Source organism: Lathyrus oleraceus, chromosome 4 (assembly GCF_024323335.1).
Source record: "Lathyrus oleraceus cultivar Zhongwan6 chromosome 4, CAAS_Psat_ZW6_1.0, whole genome shotgun sequence".
NCBI classification, from domain to species: Eukaryota; Viridiplantae; Streptophyta; class Magnoliopsida; order Fabales; family Fabaceae; genus Lathyrus; species Lathyrus oleraceus.
Window position 1 is genome coordinate 104,580,781 of NC_066582.1, and position 18,115 is coordinate 104,598,895.

The 18,115-nt window shown below is 33.8% G+C and overlaps 1 long non-coding RNA gene and 1 pseudogene across 1 annotated transcript; one reads left to right on the top strand and one right to left on the bottom strand.

Annotated features, from left to right (window-relative positions):
* Nucleotides 1-5,100: 5,100 nt before the first annotated feature.
* On the top strand, nt 5,101-17,977 carry LOC127073735 (E3 ubiquitin-protein ligase XBAT32-like; annotated as a pseudogene).
* On the bottom strand, nt 7,585-8,578 carry LOC127073736 (uncharacterized). The gene is made up of 2 exons (XR_007785844.1): nt 8,266-8,578; nt 7,585-8,119 (listed from the first exon to the last, which is right to left on the bottom strand). It is a non-coding gene; the product is annotated as an uncharacterized LOC127073736 (long non-coding RNA).
* Nucleotides 17,978-18,115: the final 138 nt, after the last annotated feature.

The window sequence follows — 18,115 nt, forward strand, 5'->3', positions numbered from 1 at the left end:
CTTCGTTTGCACTAGCACCAGAATGGGTCGAAGCTCCAGAAATGCTTTGCTCTGAAGAAGATTCTCTTTGAGCCATCATTAACCTTACATACTTGAGGGGATCATTTTGTTTTAAAGCTTTTTTCTCCTCCTCAGTAAGTGATATAGGCAAAGTCTGGATGATGGATGGTCGAACATTAGTTGGATTTGGGACCGTTTCGACGTTGGCGTCACCAGTTCCAGATTGATTTCCTTCAGGATCAGCTTCTCCCACACTCATGTCTTCATCTTCCTGAAAGTACCCCTCAATCTCATCAGAATCCTGATCATCCTCATTAGCATTATCTGAAGGGAACGCAACTCTTGCAGAAGAATTACTGGGAGTGTCCTCAGAATCTTCTTTCTCTGTTGAGTCCTTCTCGTCAACGTGCTTCAAATCTCTTTTACCATCTTCACCAGGAGAAGAGGTTTCTTGTTCGTTCTGGGCATTATCTGCTTCGAGATTTTGGGCTCCAGTCGAAGATCCTTTGTTTTGGATAGCACCGCTGATTGTCGGAGGAGGAGATGGATTCATGCCGCTCGAAGGATCACTCTGATTGGCAGTAGAAATGAGGGGAGTGGTAGGTTTTTCCTGAAAACAAAGTGTTAGAATAAAGTATGAGTTTGTTGAAAGATAAAACACTCAAGATTGAAGTCTACCTGTTGAGCCTCAGGGTCAGAAGCATTGCTCCCAATGTGCTCCAGCGCTGCGCCACCAGAGGGCTGGGATTGAGTTTCCTTTGAAGGAGAAGGGAGAATGTTGGTTTCGACACCTTGTTGTTTATTTGTTTGGTAAGGGGGAACTGTTGCCTTATTCTTTTTCTGCTTTTCCTTAAGTGGAGTTGGAGGAGTATCTTCTTCATCATCTTTGACAAGAATTACATTGGCAGTGGGGACTTTTCTTTTCTTGGGAGTCAAAGGAGGCTTGCCACTACCCTGAAAAAGAAAATTATAAACAGATAGAAAAATACGAAAGAGACAAAGAAGTTATTTGATGTAATACCTTTGAACTCTTCTTCGTTTTTTCTGGAGCAGCATCCTTGGCAGGAGGCACTCCCTGGCTTGAAGAGGTAGTTGGCTTAGAAGCAGTATTCGAACTAGCTTTCGCCACAGGCTTCTCTTTCTTCACCACCTTCCTCTTGACAACTAAAAGAGAATGTGAGTTAGTCGAAACTTGCAAATGTTTAAAATATTGGCGAAAGACGAAAGGGAGTTGTAAAACCAAGAAATTTAAACATTCCACACCTTCAAATGTCGGAGAAGTAATTCTCACTGCATCTAAGTCAAAGTGAAGAAAGCCTTTGAAACTGTCTAAGGTATGTTTGGTTGCAACTACTCTTTTAGCAGGTCTTTGTTGGTCATTTTTCAGTATGTTAAAAATATCCCCACATGTGAACCAATATGGGTAAGGGGGGAAAATGACAACGCAAAATTTGCACTGGGTAAATTTGGAAATTTGGGTGGTTCGCACTCAAAGGCCAAATCATATTTAAATTCAGGATTTACATCTTTAAGAGATTTCTTTTTGGCAAATTGCTTTTCAAATTTCTCTTTTAAAATTGGCGCTGCGTAACAAACGGTTCGAACAAGGTCCGTTGGGTTATAGACAGTTTCAAAGTACTTTTGGAATGCTTGGATTTCTTCAGAATGAGTAAGCTTACCCTTGTAGACATTTTCCTGCAAAGATGAAAAGGCCTTCGTTAGACGTTCTTTAATTTCAGCAGTAGAAAACATATTCTTGGAATAGAAATCTGTCCACCAAGTGGCGAAACCATTGGTGGAGTAGAACGATGGTTGGTAGGCTATTAATTGGAATTCAGCAAAGTTTGCATGGAATTCTTCGTGGGTTGCAATGTCTCGAGCGCTCCAGTCAGTCCATGCACAACAGATCTCGCGCTTTCAATTGAATAAAGAAACAGAAATAAGTTGACACAATCCAAATTGTCGAGAGACAAAATTAGGTTGATAAGCCAACAGACACACATGACTCTTTACTGGCAAGATCCTAGAAACAAGCAGCCTTGGAAAGAGAAAGGCACGCCATATATCTTCGATCTCTGTGCTGGCGTTCTTCACAGCATCTTCGAGCGAAGCAGTGAACCAGGAAGGACCATGGGTTCGACTGGCAAAAGGAGCCATCGAAGGAAAGAAATGGTGACGCTTCGAGAACATCAAGGTGTATTTGGTGAGGGAAGTTTGTAAGTTGTCAACATCATCAGCTGGAGTCAGTTGAAGGAGTCTGGTGCCTTCAATGCTTCGATTTATTATCTCTAGGGCACTTTCATCAACGTTTCCTTGTGTTGGCAAAAGGATTCGAAAGTGGCATTGAGCCACAATTGGAGAAGCCAATAAGGCCCAGATAGTAATAAGTTGGTACCAGCTTCCAAGTACTTTCATTATCTTTAGAAACCCTTTCCTACAAAGTTATCGCCATTTACTCTTTGTTTATAAAGTCATAAATTTCGTTTAGAATTATTGTCAAAACACCTTTCGCTATTCATAAACCAGAAACAAACTCAACCATGAGTCAAATCACCACAATAATAGTTCTTGAGACACATGTCCTAGGATCAATCTAGTCGATCTTGTAAGTTACCAAAATCTATAATATTGGAAGACTAGCGGTTGTTTGTCAGAAATCACTGGTAAACAGTTAGGTGATATCTAAGAAAGGGAAATGTCCATGGTGGTAAGGACCTCAAACTCGAAGAGGGTAAAGAGAATCAACAATCCCAATTCATGAAAGATAGGGAAATGTTGGTAGAAAAACTCATGTGATGGGTTGTTAGAGACAACTATGTTAACTAGTTCTTCCTCATAACATGGCTCAATGATCACATCTGCCTTATCTCCCGAACCTGACAAGTTTATTCCCTTGCAATCAGAATCCACTTTTCTAGTTTGTGTAGATAGTCTCGTAGTCTTCAACCCTCAAGCGTTTTGATGTGTTATACGCCACCAATGGTCTTAATTTTCTTAGAAAATAACAAGGAAAAAAGGTCCTTATCACTACTAGAATCGAAGCTACTTTCATAACTTACAAACATCCCTATTTCTAAAAGTTTATAATGATGCCTCGTTAGGTCGCCTAACATTTTTGTTCCAATACCTCCACATCTCTATATGCTCCCTATCAGTCGAGGGCTAAACTACATTACCATTATCGTCTAATTCCCTAATAATGTCATCACTAGAAAAAGAATATGACGAAGGAAAAAGGAAAAAATTGATACATGTGCTTAGGTGTTGAAGGATGGAAGATGGGGTTGCTCTTGAAAAATCTAAGAAGTTTGTACTTAGGAAATATATAAAATATGGAGATAATGTGAAGATGAAAAGGGCCACAATTTCACCATTATAAAACCAATTACCTAGTTTTCATAGGTTATAAATGCCCTGCCATAGGTACGCGCCAACGGTTAGAGAATAAAAACTTCTACGACTCAGTATTTACGCATGCATATAATCAAAGACACACAATAATCGCATCTTCCCAAGAAAAGAGATAGCATGTCTAAGCATTAAAGGTTACACGTGCCTCCCTAAGCAATGCTTGATGGACTCTTCTCAAACAATACTTGAGGGACTCGTTACCATAGGCTTAATATAAACCATTATGCATTTAAAGTAATTACTTCACCATTCTCAGGTTTTGTGCTTGAGTGACTCTGGTTGAGATAATTTTATTGTATATAGAAAGAAGCAACCCAAAAACATGGAAAGAACAGACAAACATCATCTAAGAACTTGAGATAATTTTTTTGTATATAAAAAGAAGCAACCCAAAGACATGGAAAGAACCGACAAGCATCATCTAAGAACACTCAATTATGACATTATTTTCAACTAAACAATCCAATTGTATTTCGCAATTACAATTCTATTAGAACATAAACACTCTCTTGCAAATATGACCTTCATCCTCATTGTATTTCGCAATTGTATTTCGCAATTACAATAATATGGTATAAGCTAAGAAATCCAATAGTAAGAGATAGAGTTTGTCATTCATATGATAACTTTATTTTCAACGAAACAATCCAATTCTTTTAACTAATGCCGGCACTTGCTAACAAGAATCAACAATCAAAACATAGACTTGAGTGATACTAATAATCAGTGTAATGAAAATGAAGATAGTAGTAGCACTAGCACTATTGATTAGGCTTTTGACCCCTAACTTATGTCTTAGGTAAGCACTACTTCTAGGTGAATCAAACCTCGAGGTTTGTGTTCGGTTTCTCTTCCGCTTACAGTGGGGACAAAGAAAAAAACAACACAACTACCAAGTTGACTCCTTTTAATTACTACTACTATATCCAATCATGCTCACAACCCCAACAACAATAATGCCTTTTCATCTTCTTCTATAACCCCTCTCTCTCTCTCCCTCTTTTTCCAATACAATCTGTCACCTTTTTTCGACTTTTTTAGCAATTTTCCCAATTTAGATATATTTCATTCCCGTCATCCTCGTTGTAATTCAACTTTTTTTCATTCCTTTGGGTCAATGGAGGAGGTTGTTTGAATTTCAACAATCTTCTCCTACAAACCACAATAATCATCACTAACCTTTTTATACCATGTTGTTATGTTTTTTTTCTCCTTTTTTTTTCTTCTGATCATCGTACCATTCAAAATGTTTCATTAGGAATTACGAAATTATAACGAGAAGATTATAGTTTCACTTTTTATTTGATGTTTCATGTCAGGCTCTTGGAATTGGAATTTGAATTGGGAATAATTACAGATTCTTCTTTACGGTACTACAAAGATTTTGTCCTCAATTTAATTGTTTTGAAAAATGTACTAATGTTTGGTTTTTTCTACGGTTGCATAGGTTGAAGGTTTTGGGAGAAAGACTCAAGAATCATGTGAGGGTGGTCTTTGACAGTTACAACTAATTCCTTGTAGGCTTTGAGAAACCTTAATTGGGTTGTTGTTAATTTGGTGAATTCAATGATTGAATGATTGAATGATTCTATATATAAGAATTTCGGACTGATTAAGGTTTGAAATTTGAAGATTCCATGTCAAGGACTTTTGTTGCAAAAAGTGAAATTGGGGATTTTTTCCTTCTTGATTATAGTTGTAATTGTTGTGTTCATTAATTGATTTCTGAGGGACATGAAGTTTCTAAGTTTAGTTGGAAATTCCTTTGGGTGTTCTGCATCTGGGGAAAGACTAGTTTCTGCAGCAAGGGATGGTGATGTTCAAGAGGCTAAGGCCTTGTTGGAATATAATCCTCGTCTTGCGAGGTATTCGACGTTCGGAGTTCGGAATTCTCCTTTGCATTACTCTGCTGCTCATGGCCACCATGAGGTATAATTCAACATCCAATGCACCTTGTTTACTTTGTTTCATGTTTTTCACCGTTCGTCTCAACATGTTTTTGTTTTTCTTTTTCGTTGATGTAGATAGTGCATCTCTTGCTTGAATCCGGCGTTGATATAAATCTCAGGAATTATCGCGGTCAGGTAATCCGATATTATTTTGTTGTCAAATTGTGGCTATTGCATTGTAGCGTAATGGAATTTAGACAAACCGGTATTGTTTCACGTTACACAATTAGTACTAATTTCGGCTATAACGGTATCATGATGCTGTAGCATAGCAGAATTTGAACAAACCGATATATGCACGATCTGAGGAAGAAAACATTGATTTAACGCATACTTTTTTTACTGTCTTAAACTTTTTGTTTGCTCACTTTACGATTTATTTATCATACCGTTAACAGACTGCATTGATGCAAGCTTGCCAACATGGTCACTGGGAGGTGGTTCAGACTCTGATCCTTTTCAAAGCGAATGTATGATAGTTACTGCGAACCGATTTTGTACTATTTTTTAACGTGATAAATTATCGGTGAAACGAGATTGTAAAAGATTGGTTGTTAAATTGGATTGCAGATTCATAAAACAGATTACCTAAATGGAGGTACTGCCCTCCATTTGGCTGCTTTGAATGGCCATACTCGGTGCATTCGGATCCTTCTCGCAGACTATATACCAAGCATTCCTAACTTTTGGCATGTATTGCAGACGGGCGATTACAAATCAATCGCAGAATTTGATCAAAGGTACTCAGTCACACTCAGAAGTCCTATTGTAAAATTGTAATCGTCTATTATAAACTGTTTCCGTAAGTTGATTTTGTGTTTGATCGGTTGCATACGAAGTGGTATTTGCGAGATAATTAACAAAACTTCGGATGGAGGCATCACTGCTCTGCATATGGCAGCATTGAACGGACATGTTGAAAGTGTGCAGTTGCTCTTGGAATTGGGAGCTTCCGTGTCCGAGGTTACCGTAGAGGATGGAACTACTATCGATTTAATCGGTAATTATTTATTATCTCATAGTTCATGTGATAAAGTGATGTCAAATGTTTTCTTTGAAAAGTCGACATTTATATTCCATATCCATGCGCGCTTCTTGCAGGTTCTGGGAGCACTCCACTTCATTATGCTGCATGTGGTGGAAATGCACAATGTTGTCAAGTATGTTTCGATATTCTTTTCGGAGAAAATTTTATTGTTGCTCTTAACATTGAAGTTCTATTGATTTTTTCTTGTGAAATTTTTGTTCCGTTCGCAGCTATTGATTGCCAAGGGTGCCAGTCTCACTGCCGAGAATGCAAATGGGTATGTATCGATAAATATTTGTTAAGTTTGATCTGTAGGATTCTAAACCTTTGCGATAAAAATTAGACGTAATCATCGTTATATTGGAACTATGAGCAAGTTTATAGTGTAGTATTGTGTACGGTGTTTTGTCGTACTTAAACGAATCAAATATAGATTTTTATTGTCTCGCGTGCTATGTTTCTTAGACGGATTTCAAATTCTTTTGTTTACACTCTTGATTTTTGTTTTGAAGATGGACTCCCTTAACGGTCGCTCATTCATGGCATAGAAGCTGGCTTGAGGAGACCTTAAAAACGCCTCCAGCCGAAAATTACAAGTTCTTCCTTCGCCATACATATCTCTTCCATTTATGAGCATCGTGAAAATTGCTAGGTAGTGTGTTTTTCAGAACCAATTATATCTTCATTTGTGATTATCATGTTTCTCAATTCAAGTACTTATCTTGACCATGAAAACGGCCGCGACAACACGGTATCAGCAGGTGTCAATACCGATAACCGTACACTATTCACCGTTTTTATGTTACAGAACAAGTTACAATTAATTCACACTGTGACGACCACAATCAGTATCGTTATACCTGCACTCGAAAGCCTTTATGTATTTCAAAGGTTACTAACATTACTCTTTCTTTCTTTCTTACTTCAATTGGTATATTGCTAACAGAGAATGCGGATGGAGGACAAGCGACTTCGCACCGATATGCTTAGATCCGTGTGCAGTTTGTTTGGAAAGAAAATGTATGGTCGCTGTAGAAGGTATAACACCCTTTTCTAACACACTCAATGCTGCTGATATAGATGCTTTTACATGAAAATTGATTTGGCTTTTTTGTATGCTTAAACTTTTGGTATGCAACAATTGCAATGTTAAGAAAGTTAGTCTCATATTACCAGAAATTACATTCAGAGTTGATATTCTCAAAAATCAAAATGTTCTATTTACAATATATAGTCTTTTCAATTTGAATTGACCAAAAGAGTCTTTTCATGTTTTCTACAAATGGTATGAATCTGTGAAATAATAAGAGGAAATAATTAAAAAGTAAAGGTGACAGCACATGTTCACACACCAAAAACAAAGGAAAAAAACATACTACCATGATTCTCTTTTGGTATTGACAACCTTTGAATCAAATGTGAAGGAATAGAGCCATAGAGAGAAATGGATTTTGCAGTGTTTGTTTTTTATAAGGAGTTAATGCACTTGCACAGTCATAGCCTTTTCTCTTCAACCTATATTGGTTTACAAATTTTACACCATTGCTTTTGTCATCTACCTCTTTGTATTTTATTGGCAAAATAATGCCACTGATTAAAACCCAAAAAAAAACTCTAGAAATTAAAAAATACCAATTCAATGCATGTTTAGAATGATACTGTATTTGTCATGTTGATCCTGTGAGACGTGTCAAACACTGCATGTCCGTGCTTCAGAGGCCTAATATGAATTCTACGTAAACAAACGAAAGTAAAAGAAACTATCAAGAAATTAAAAAGAAAAAGGCCTTGCAAGGTCAAGAAAAAAAAATAAAAAACTAAGAAATAAAATAAAAACGATAATAAAGCTCAGTGAGGATATCGCCATGAGAACACTACCTCCATTTGCAAGAGTGAAAAGCAATGAATCTTATTACACAAAACTGAGACAAAAGATGAAGATGGTTGGTGGCATTAGAGAGAGACTCTTGTTGAGCAGTTCCAACCAAAAGCATGTTGACAAGTATGAAGAAACTGAAAGTTATAGAGAAAGTGTTATGATGATGGTATATTATATAGGCAAGTGAAGTTATTAATATTAAAAAATAATAAAAAATATAAAAAAATGTTGGTAGTAGTAAAAACAAAAAAGTGTGTGTGTGTGTGTTATGGTTTGGTTTGGGGCAGGGAGAAGTCATGTTTGATTGAAAATGAGTGAAGAAAGGATAAAGTACAGAAGCAGTGACAAGTAATGTGACATAACAATTTGATCTGTGTGTCTGTGTGTTGTGTCCTTGTAGTGATCTTTTAACTCCTTAGTCACGTAAATACAAAAGCATGCATGGGGAGTAGGACTCGAATTTCCATGACAGTATGGGACCTGCCTCTCTGCAATGCAATCAATTTTAATTTTTCTCAACTCTTTAATCTTCTTTCTTCATGTTTTCCTTTCTAGAAAATAAATTCAACCTTTAATTCTCATACATGGTTTAAGGTTATTTGTATGTTTGAATTTGGCATTTATTCACATGTATTCTCATACTTAGGACTTTATTTATATCTCTGTGTAATTGTTCAAATTTATATATTTTGATTATAAAAAAAATTAAGAGTTTATTTTTTGTTGAATTATTTAAATAAATAATCAAATATATATTTAAATCAATATATGAATGAAATCTTATTTTAGTTTTAGGCATGTCTAGAAAAAATGCCTATCAATTAAGATTATTATATATAAGGATGATAATGAATCGAAATAATTCGAATATAATTTGAAATTTGATTCAGTAATTAAATCGTTGAATTTGATTTATGACTCAAATAAGTTGAATATGAGGAAAAAAATTAAGTTTGTTAACTAAATAAGATAAAATTGAATTATGTATAATTCAATTTATTAGGTTTATGAGTTAACTCGATTATATATATTGATTTCAAAAGTAGGTTTTACATGCTTACTCCAAATCTTAGTCCTCTATTTTCTTCTAATCTTCTAATTTTAATTTTTATTTTAATATTTTTTTTAAAAACTACTAATTTAAAATGTTAAATTTATAAAAAAAAAAGACTTATAAAAATGTAAAGCAAACGAGATGTACCTAATGAGTTGATCTGAGTTTTTCGTAAATTTAAAACAAATCGAATTTGAATTTTTAAAAAAAGTTTGTGTCGAATTCAAATTGAATTTTGAGTTGAACAATTCTTATCGAGTCAAAATAAATCAACGTGAGTTCGACTCAACTCGACTCATTCCGAACTTTAATCACATTCCAGTTTAATATTTATAATTATAAATTTTAAAAATTATATTAATATTTATGTAAATTAATTAAAAAAATATTATATTGAGTTTTCTCACTTCACACAGCTTTATTTATATTTTATTCTTTCTTTGCATATCAATATACTAAATTTCTGACTGTGATGTTTAGTTATTTTTATGTTATATCGTATGTTTGTACATTTTTTAGAATAAATTTATAAAGTTGTGATCTATAAGATTATTTAATTAAAAGAAAAAGCAAGTATCACATCATTAATAACTATTATTAAAATAACAATATATTTAGGATGATAATTTGATCATATATATCCGTAAAATTATCCATAATAGATATATGTTAAAAATTTGCAAAAATAGATAGAAATATAAGTTTGAGTAATTATCCACAAAAATTAACGGGTATCTATGGACACCGTACCTATCCCGCCTCATATACGCATAGTATATATTTATATATTTTAATTTATATTTATATATTTTAATTTATATTATTATATAAAATGTATGTATCAATTTTAAAAAGTATATCAATGTTAAATAAGTTCGTATTTAATATAAATATTTGTTTGTTTCAATAATAATTATTTTTGAAATTTTTTTAATATCTTTAAAATTTTAAAATAATTTAATATTTTATAATTGATCTATTTATTTTTAATAGAAATACAGATAACGAATACGGGTATGGATACTTACATACCTATAAGACACAGATATGAGTGTTAATTTTGATGCCCAAACGGATATGAGCTTGAGTACGAGATTTTTTTTAAATAAGCAAATATGAAAAAGGATATTATAGTACTCTACTCAAACCCTATATATTGTCATTCCTAAATACACACTACATACAAAAAATTGATGATTTAATTTAATTTTATCGGAGATGGTTGACTAAACATTGCCTCTCATCAATCAAACAAGATTAAAAACATTTATATTAAATTTTCAACTTGCTTCTCACCAAATTAATATTTAATTGTTTCACACATGAAATTCACAATTTTCTTCCATTTATTAGATTCTTCTTTTTAAATAATCATGTTTTTCAATTAAAATACTATAATAATCATCTTTACCTACAATTAATCAAAATACTCATGTTTTAAATAAAAAATCGCAACAAATAAGAGGTGTCATTCATAATAACCCATACACTAAAAATGAAACATAGGCGCTACACACATTGGTGACTGCACCGCCTATACGTCAATGCGCCTAGCGCATGTGTTATTGCATAAAGGGGAGGCGCAGTAGATTTGGCGCATATGTGTATTGGTTTTTTTAAAACTAAACTAACAACTAAATAATAAAAAAATTGTGAAATAAAAAAATTAAATACTAATATTATTTAATTAAAATAAAATGACATGCGAATTTTTTTTTACACATATTTTAATGACCCGTTTGGTCATAACGGCCACCGATTTTACACCTCGGCGCTGCCCTTTGCCGTTGAGGTCTCCCACGATTTCCCTAAGGTGTTTGCTGTCTCCTGGGATTCACCTGAGGTGTTTGGTGCGAGATCCCTGAGATATTAGTGTTATCCATGCATCTCTTGCCATATAGGGACGTGTTACCGTAATTGAGTTTGGTGTCCATGTTATCGTAGTTTGGTCGTGTTGGTTGGGATATAGGTAGGCGGGATGGTCGGATAAATTAGGACATTGATTATTTTTTAAAACTAAGTAATAGTTGTTGTGGTGTTTGGTAGACATGTGTTGGTTGGGGGCTTTGGTAGTGTGATGTTTGAGCGCTTTGGTGATGTGATATTTTTATATATGTTGGTTGTGTGCTATGGTAGGATGTGATGGTATCATACGCCTCATCGATGTTATGGTAAGATGTGGTGGATACATATGTTTGTTGGTGGTATGGATCATGTTCTTGATTTTATGTTTGGGCGTGTGGCACGAATTGGTCGCGGGTTTGGGTGTATGTGGTTTGATAATCATGTTTGATTGGTTGATGTGTATGTGATTTAGTAATATTGTTGGGTTGGTTGTTGGGTGTAGGTGAGCTGGTTATCATGTAGGGTTGGTTGTTGGGTGTAGGTGTGTTGACAAATTTTGTTGGGTTAGTTGTTCTGTGTAGGTGTGTTGGTAATCATGTTGGGCGTTCGATGACAAAGCTCGTAGGTGTGGGTTGGTCAAATACCTCGGGTTAGACATAAATTGTGTTGTTGTAACTGATATATATCAATTCATATAATTTTGAGTTGGTTTAGATTCGTATTGTAAGATAGCTTTGTTTATGACCCTCTAATGATGACGCTTCCACTGAAGACACATCCATAGCAAAGTCTCTCCAATCGGTAAAATTCCATTAGGCATCGACTCTAAGTTGATGTCATTGTCCCAAACAAGTCGGAGAATCTGGGACTTGTTGATGCATGTCGAACTGCATTTTAACACAGTCACTATGGAGCATCTCCACAGTAGTGAACCTAATCATTGTTGTTTTTGCAGTCCAAACTATAGCATCTTCAGAGTTAATTTCATGTTTCATACTCAAATATGACCTCCAAATAAACTGTAGAGAAAAATATATTATTAGATTAGAAAATTGTGAATATTAAAACTAAACTTTCGAGAGGGTGAATAGTTAGTTGTAATACATTGTTTGGTCTAAGGTGATCAAAAATATTTTGATAGACCGTTATACAGTGTTTATGACATTTGTTGTAGTTCATCCCTCAAGTAGACCACCTAAACCAAAAAGAGTGAAAATAAATAATTTAAAGTTATTTATAGTATAAAGTAAGTAAATGAGAATAATGTTATAAACTTACTTTGTCGCGTAGGGGAATGTGAAGTCATTATTTTTTACAGAGGCTAGGGACGACATTCTCGACCAACCGCATGCTTAGAGCAAACGAGCGCAAGAATAAAATGAACAAGTACCTTTATGTGCGTTTTAAAAAAACACAATAATATAATATATATATATATATATTATTATATATATATATATATATATATAATATATATATATATATATATATATATATATATATATATATATGGGACAAATGGATGAACCTCAAATATATGTTTCTATTTTATTTATGTCTCTTAACAAAGGTAAATAAATAATATTTACAGTATTACCGATAGTTTCAGGAAATAAAAAATGACCAAATAGTATTATAATATAACATCTAATTTTAATTATTTTTGTTCATACCAAATTTTATAATTATCTTTAAGGTGCCTAAGTTAAATACCATGGCCCATCACCGCTTATTCAAACAATTCGACACCCAAACGTTCCTCGCATATTGCATTGTCTTGGTTAACTTTTCCATTAACAACCTTACCTTCGATATGTAAACCCAACAACATGTACACGACCTCTAGTGCAAAGGTACATTCACCGGTAGGAAGATGAAATATGTGTGTTTCGGGTCTCCCTCTTTCTAGTAATACGAGGATAAATTTATAATCAACTGAGTAGGAAAAGATCTTGAGGAGATTACTAAAATCGACAAGTTGTAAATACGGTTCTATCAACATGTCGTGTCAGACATATTCATGTATGCAATAATGAAATATCTTTGGATCCTAACAAAAAAACATACATAAATTTATTTAAAAAACTATTAAGGAAAAGAAAAACATATATTCTTACGAAATAAAAACTTACAAAACTCGCAATGTTGTTGATTGTTCCTCTATGTGTATCACTCATTGTCAAGAGCGCCATTATTGATGATGAAAATGAGTAAAATTTGCGTGCTTGATGATGATGAAAATGAAGTGATTGAAGGTGGTATTTATAGCGAAGATAAGTAAAGTTATGTGTTTAATGCATAAGTTGAAAATTCTACATGCAATTTTTCTCCTTGGCGCCATAGCTACTGACACATACATTGTATTTTACACATATGTGTCGTTCAAAGTGTCGCATGCATTGTCGCAACATGACATCGTCTACATAGCAGTCTACATGACAAGGTGGCTATATGGTAGGGTGGAAGCATGAAAGTCAGTATGTATGCATAAAGGGATGCACCATTCAATGTGGCGCATGTAGTTTCAGCGTCTGTATGACAGTGTGCAGTCTGCATGCATGCATAAAGAGATGCGCCACATAAACTGCCGCCTATGTGAAATTTATAAAGGATGTCCCAGTATGTGTGGCGCCTATGTGTTTTTTCCCATGCATGTTTCATCTATTAAATATTTTCTACCCAGAACTACGTAGCCTTGAGTTCCCCATCACACCCAGGGATACATAGAAGCGAGATTTAACATCTCGTCAGGAAACCTAATAAAAAATATATTTTTAGTCATTTTCTATTTTCAAACTTTTAATATTTGGAAGAAACAAAACTAAATCTAACACGCATATTTTCAAAGCTAGTTAAATGGTTCTTGTTGAGTACAACAGATGTGAGGGATGCTAATACCCTCCCCTCGCATAACCGAATCTCAAACCCGAATTTGGTTGCAACGACCATTTTCTTTTTCTTGTATGTGTTTTATCGATATTTTCTCTTTCCTTCTGGAATGAATAAACTTAGGTGGCGACTCTGTTATCATCTTGAGTGTGCGAGCACTCGAGAAGTATAATCACGGGGAATTTGTGCATGATATTTAGGTTTCAGAACTAAGTTCTTACCTTTTGTAGGTTTCTGTGTCTGTGCAGAAAAATCAACCTTAGTGTCAGCAGACACGAAATGCTCATATAGAAGTTTCGGTTTAACCTTTTGACTTTCGTCAGGTTTTAAATTTTATGTACAACCTAAACATTTCTTGCCATTTCTGCTTACTTCATAGATCAAAGAAGCCATTTTGCTTTTATCTATTTGCTTTTATCCAAGAAGTACGTGAATGCTTTGTCATATCTGATGATGCAATCAGTACCAGCAACTTCTGAGACTATTTCTTCCTCTAGTTTTGAAATTTTACTTTTCAAAGCAGAGTTGTTACTTTCTAAAGAAAATGATTTTCCATTTAGGGAATAAATATCTTTCTCAAGCTCATTACGAGTTTCATAAGCAATTACTTGGACTTGTTTAAGGTCATTGTACCTACTCTGAAGACTCTGGTACTTTTCCAGTATTTCAAAGAGAGATGATTCTAAATCAGAAGGAGATAGATTAGGAAATACATCTTCAAAATTAAAGTTTGATTCTGATTCTGACAACACCTTGTCTTTTGGTTCTTTAGAACCTTTTAGATCAGTCGTTGTTGCCATCAATTCAACATTAGCTTATTCCTCGTCAGAATCTTCTTCTTCTGATTCTAAGTCGTCCCATGTAGCCATTAGCCCCTTCTCGCCTTTAGAAACATTCTTCTTAGGACTTTTGTCCTTTTTCAGCTTAGGACATTCATTCTTGTAGTGGCCTGACTCCTTGCACTAAAAGCAGATAACCTTCTTACCAGAACCTTGCTTCTTCTGCCCAAACGAAGAATCAGAACGACTAACAGTCATTCTAGCTCCTCTGAACTTTCCTTGACCATTATGCATGCGCTTCCAGAGTATGTTGACACTCTTTGAAATTAGAGACAACTCATCATCATCTTCTGAGTCTTCATCAGAACCTCCCGATTCTTCCTCAACTTGATAAGCTCTTGTCTTCTTAGGCTTAGACTTTAAAGTAACAGATTTACCTCGCTTCTGAGGTTCATCTTCCTCGAGTTTAATCTCTTGGCTTCTCAAATAACTAACAGGTTCTTCAAGACTAATACTATTAAGACCCTTTGCTAGCTTCAAAGCAGTTACCATATGTATCCATGTTTTAGGGAGACTTCTAATTATCTTCTTGACATGGTAAGTTGTAGAGTATCCTTTGTCCAAAACTTTTAGTCATGCAACAATCATCTGAAATCTTGAGAACATAGTCTCAACTGTTTCATCATCTTCCATTCTGAATGCCTCGTACTTCTGGATTAAGGATAAGGTCTTTGTATCCTTTACTTGAGCACCCCCTCATGATTCATCCTCAGAGAGTCGGAAATGGATTTTGCAGAATCTCTATTTATTATCTTCTCATACTCAGTATAAGAAATATCATTTAGCAGCATAGTTCTAGCCTTGTGATGATTTTTAAAATCCTTCTTCTGTTGATCAGTCATAACACTTCTTACTATATTATTTCCTTAAGCATTAATTGGGTGAACGTAGCCATCGACTATAAGATCCCAGAGATTAACATTGTAACCAAGAAAGAAACTTTCGATTCTATCTTTCTAATAAACAAATTTCTCACCATCAAATATAGGAGGCCATACCACTTAGAGATCACTATATACTCTAACTCAAATTTTGCTGGATGCCAAGATAGGAAAAGATCCACTTCAAGCTACATCTACATGTTGGCTGGTGGTGCAGTTTCTTGGCGCAATGCTAAGCAAAATCTTATGGCTTCATCCACCATGTCAACAAAGTTTATAACATGTTATGAGACATCCAACCATGGGATTTGGATGAGGAATCTTTCCACTGGGTTGTGAATTGTTAAAGGAATTGAAAGACTACTTAAGTTATATTGTGACAACAAATCATCCATCCCGCATTCCAACAATAATCGAAGCTCGACCAAGTCAAAAATATTGACATCAAGTTCCTAGTTATTAAGAAAATGGTACAAAGTGGACATATTTTCATAGAACACTTGGGGACAAACTCTATGATAGAAGATCCTCTTACAAAAGGTCTTCCACCTAAGGTCTTTCATGAGCACACTGCTCGCATGAATGTTTTACCGTTAGATGAGTCTTTGGTTTAATGAGAGTTAGTCGATTATGAATTTTATATTTTGTGTTTGATATTATGTATGTGTACTATGATTTTTGATTTTTTCAATTAATAAAGTTTAATATTTAATAGTTTATATTTTGTATGATAAAGTTATTGAATGATCTCAATAAAGTACAGTAAGACCGGTTGAAAATCGACATATACATACCAACTTCATGTGATTTTTATACTGCATATTTCATGATAGATTTATGTCATTTAGTTGTGTCACTATTGGTGATGATTGATGGGTTTAGTTATAATTGATATAACGAAAATTACCTTGATTATGTATATTGACATAACTAACGGACAAGATAATTTGGATATGCTTAAGGAATATGATGGCGAATTTTGAGCTCATAAAGTCTAACACATGTGTATGATTATATATGTGGCCAATGAGAGATTGTTAGAATTTTTGGATCAAAATTGTAATATTACATGTGTTAGGGCCATTATTTAATTAGTAAAAACTGTAGTGGTCTAATTAATATTAAGCATGTGGTTAAAAGCATAAATGTAATGAAATATGAGATTATTGTGTAGATACCATAAATCAATATCTAATTTGATGAGAGACCAAATTAGAATATTGAAAATTAAAAAATAACCCTAAGGTTATTTACGGGGGATGTGGACCCCATTTGTAGACAATGTGAAAACGGCTCATCAGAAAAATTCTTTCTTCGTCCCCATCAAAAGAGATTCAAGGAGTCATAAGAAAATTCTACAAATTGAAAGATCAAATACCCGCAAACCTTTAGTGATTCACAATGGCAAACTCATGCATGTTTTCGCTTTTATTCTTTATTTGAATTCTGATATGGATTATCGACTCATAAGGACTATTTTAGAGTTTTATTCTTGATTTCTATATGGATAAAAATAATAAGGTTGTGAACAAATCTAATAATAAAAGTCAGACATAAGTAAAATAAAATTATTATTTTTTGTGGAATTTAAATTTTGATAGTATATCTAATATTTAGTGATGAGATTTAAAACATCTCTTTTTTTTCTAATTAGGGGAAGCTTATAATTATGATAAAAGAATTAGTAATTTAAGGGTAATATCTTTTTTCTTATAAAAAAAAAACTCTTTCAAATTTGGAATTTTTCAGAAACTCACTTGTTGAAGAAAAAAAGTACTCTAAAATCTTCTCTCTCTCTTTTTACTACTTTATAACTACTTTATAACTACTTTAATCTATCATGTAGTTTGCATGCTATTTTAGACACATTTCTATATATGCTATCTAAGTTATGTAGTTTTCATTATATTACAGGGTCCTCTTGATTGGCAATCATTTTCAGCGTTCCCTATGGGGGAAACTTTGCTACATAGAGATATTGGAGTGAAATATATCTTGTAACCACTATTAATATATTCATAAAAAAACACTTTGTATGTCATATTCTTTGTTAAGTTAAGTTTCTGTCTTCACATTATTTTGGTAGGGGTTTCTAGGAAGTAAACGCATTAGATAGGGTCATTGAAAATGAATTATAGACTTTTAATACGTGACATACTTTTGGTCCAGAAGTATAATCATTATTTATGGTTACATTGAAGCATTTCAGAAAAAACAAATTATACTTCTTTTACATATACTTTTTACATGGTGGTATTCATGTGATATATATTTTTATACATATACTTCTGTATTAATTTTTATTATATGTAATATTATAAATGACATTGCAATATACAGG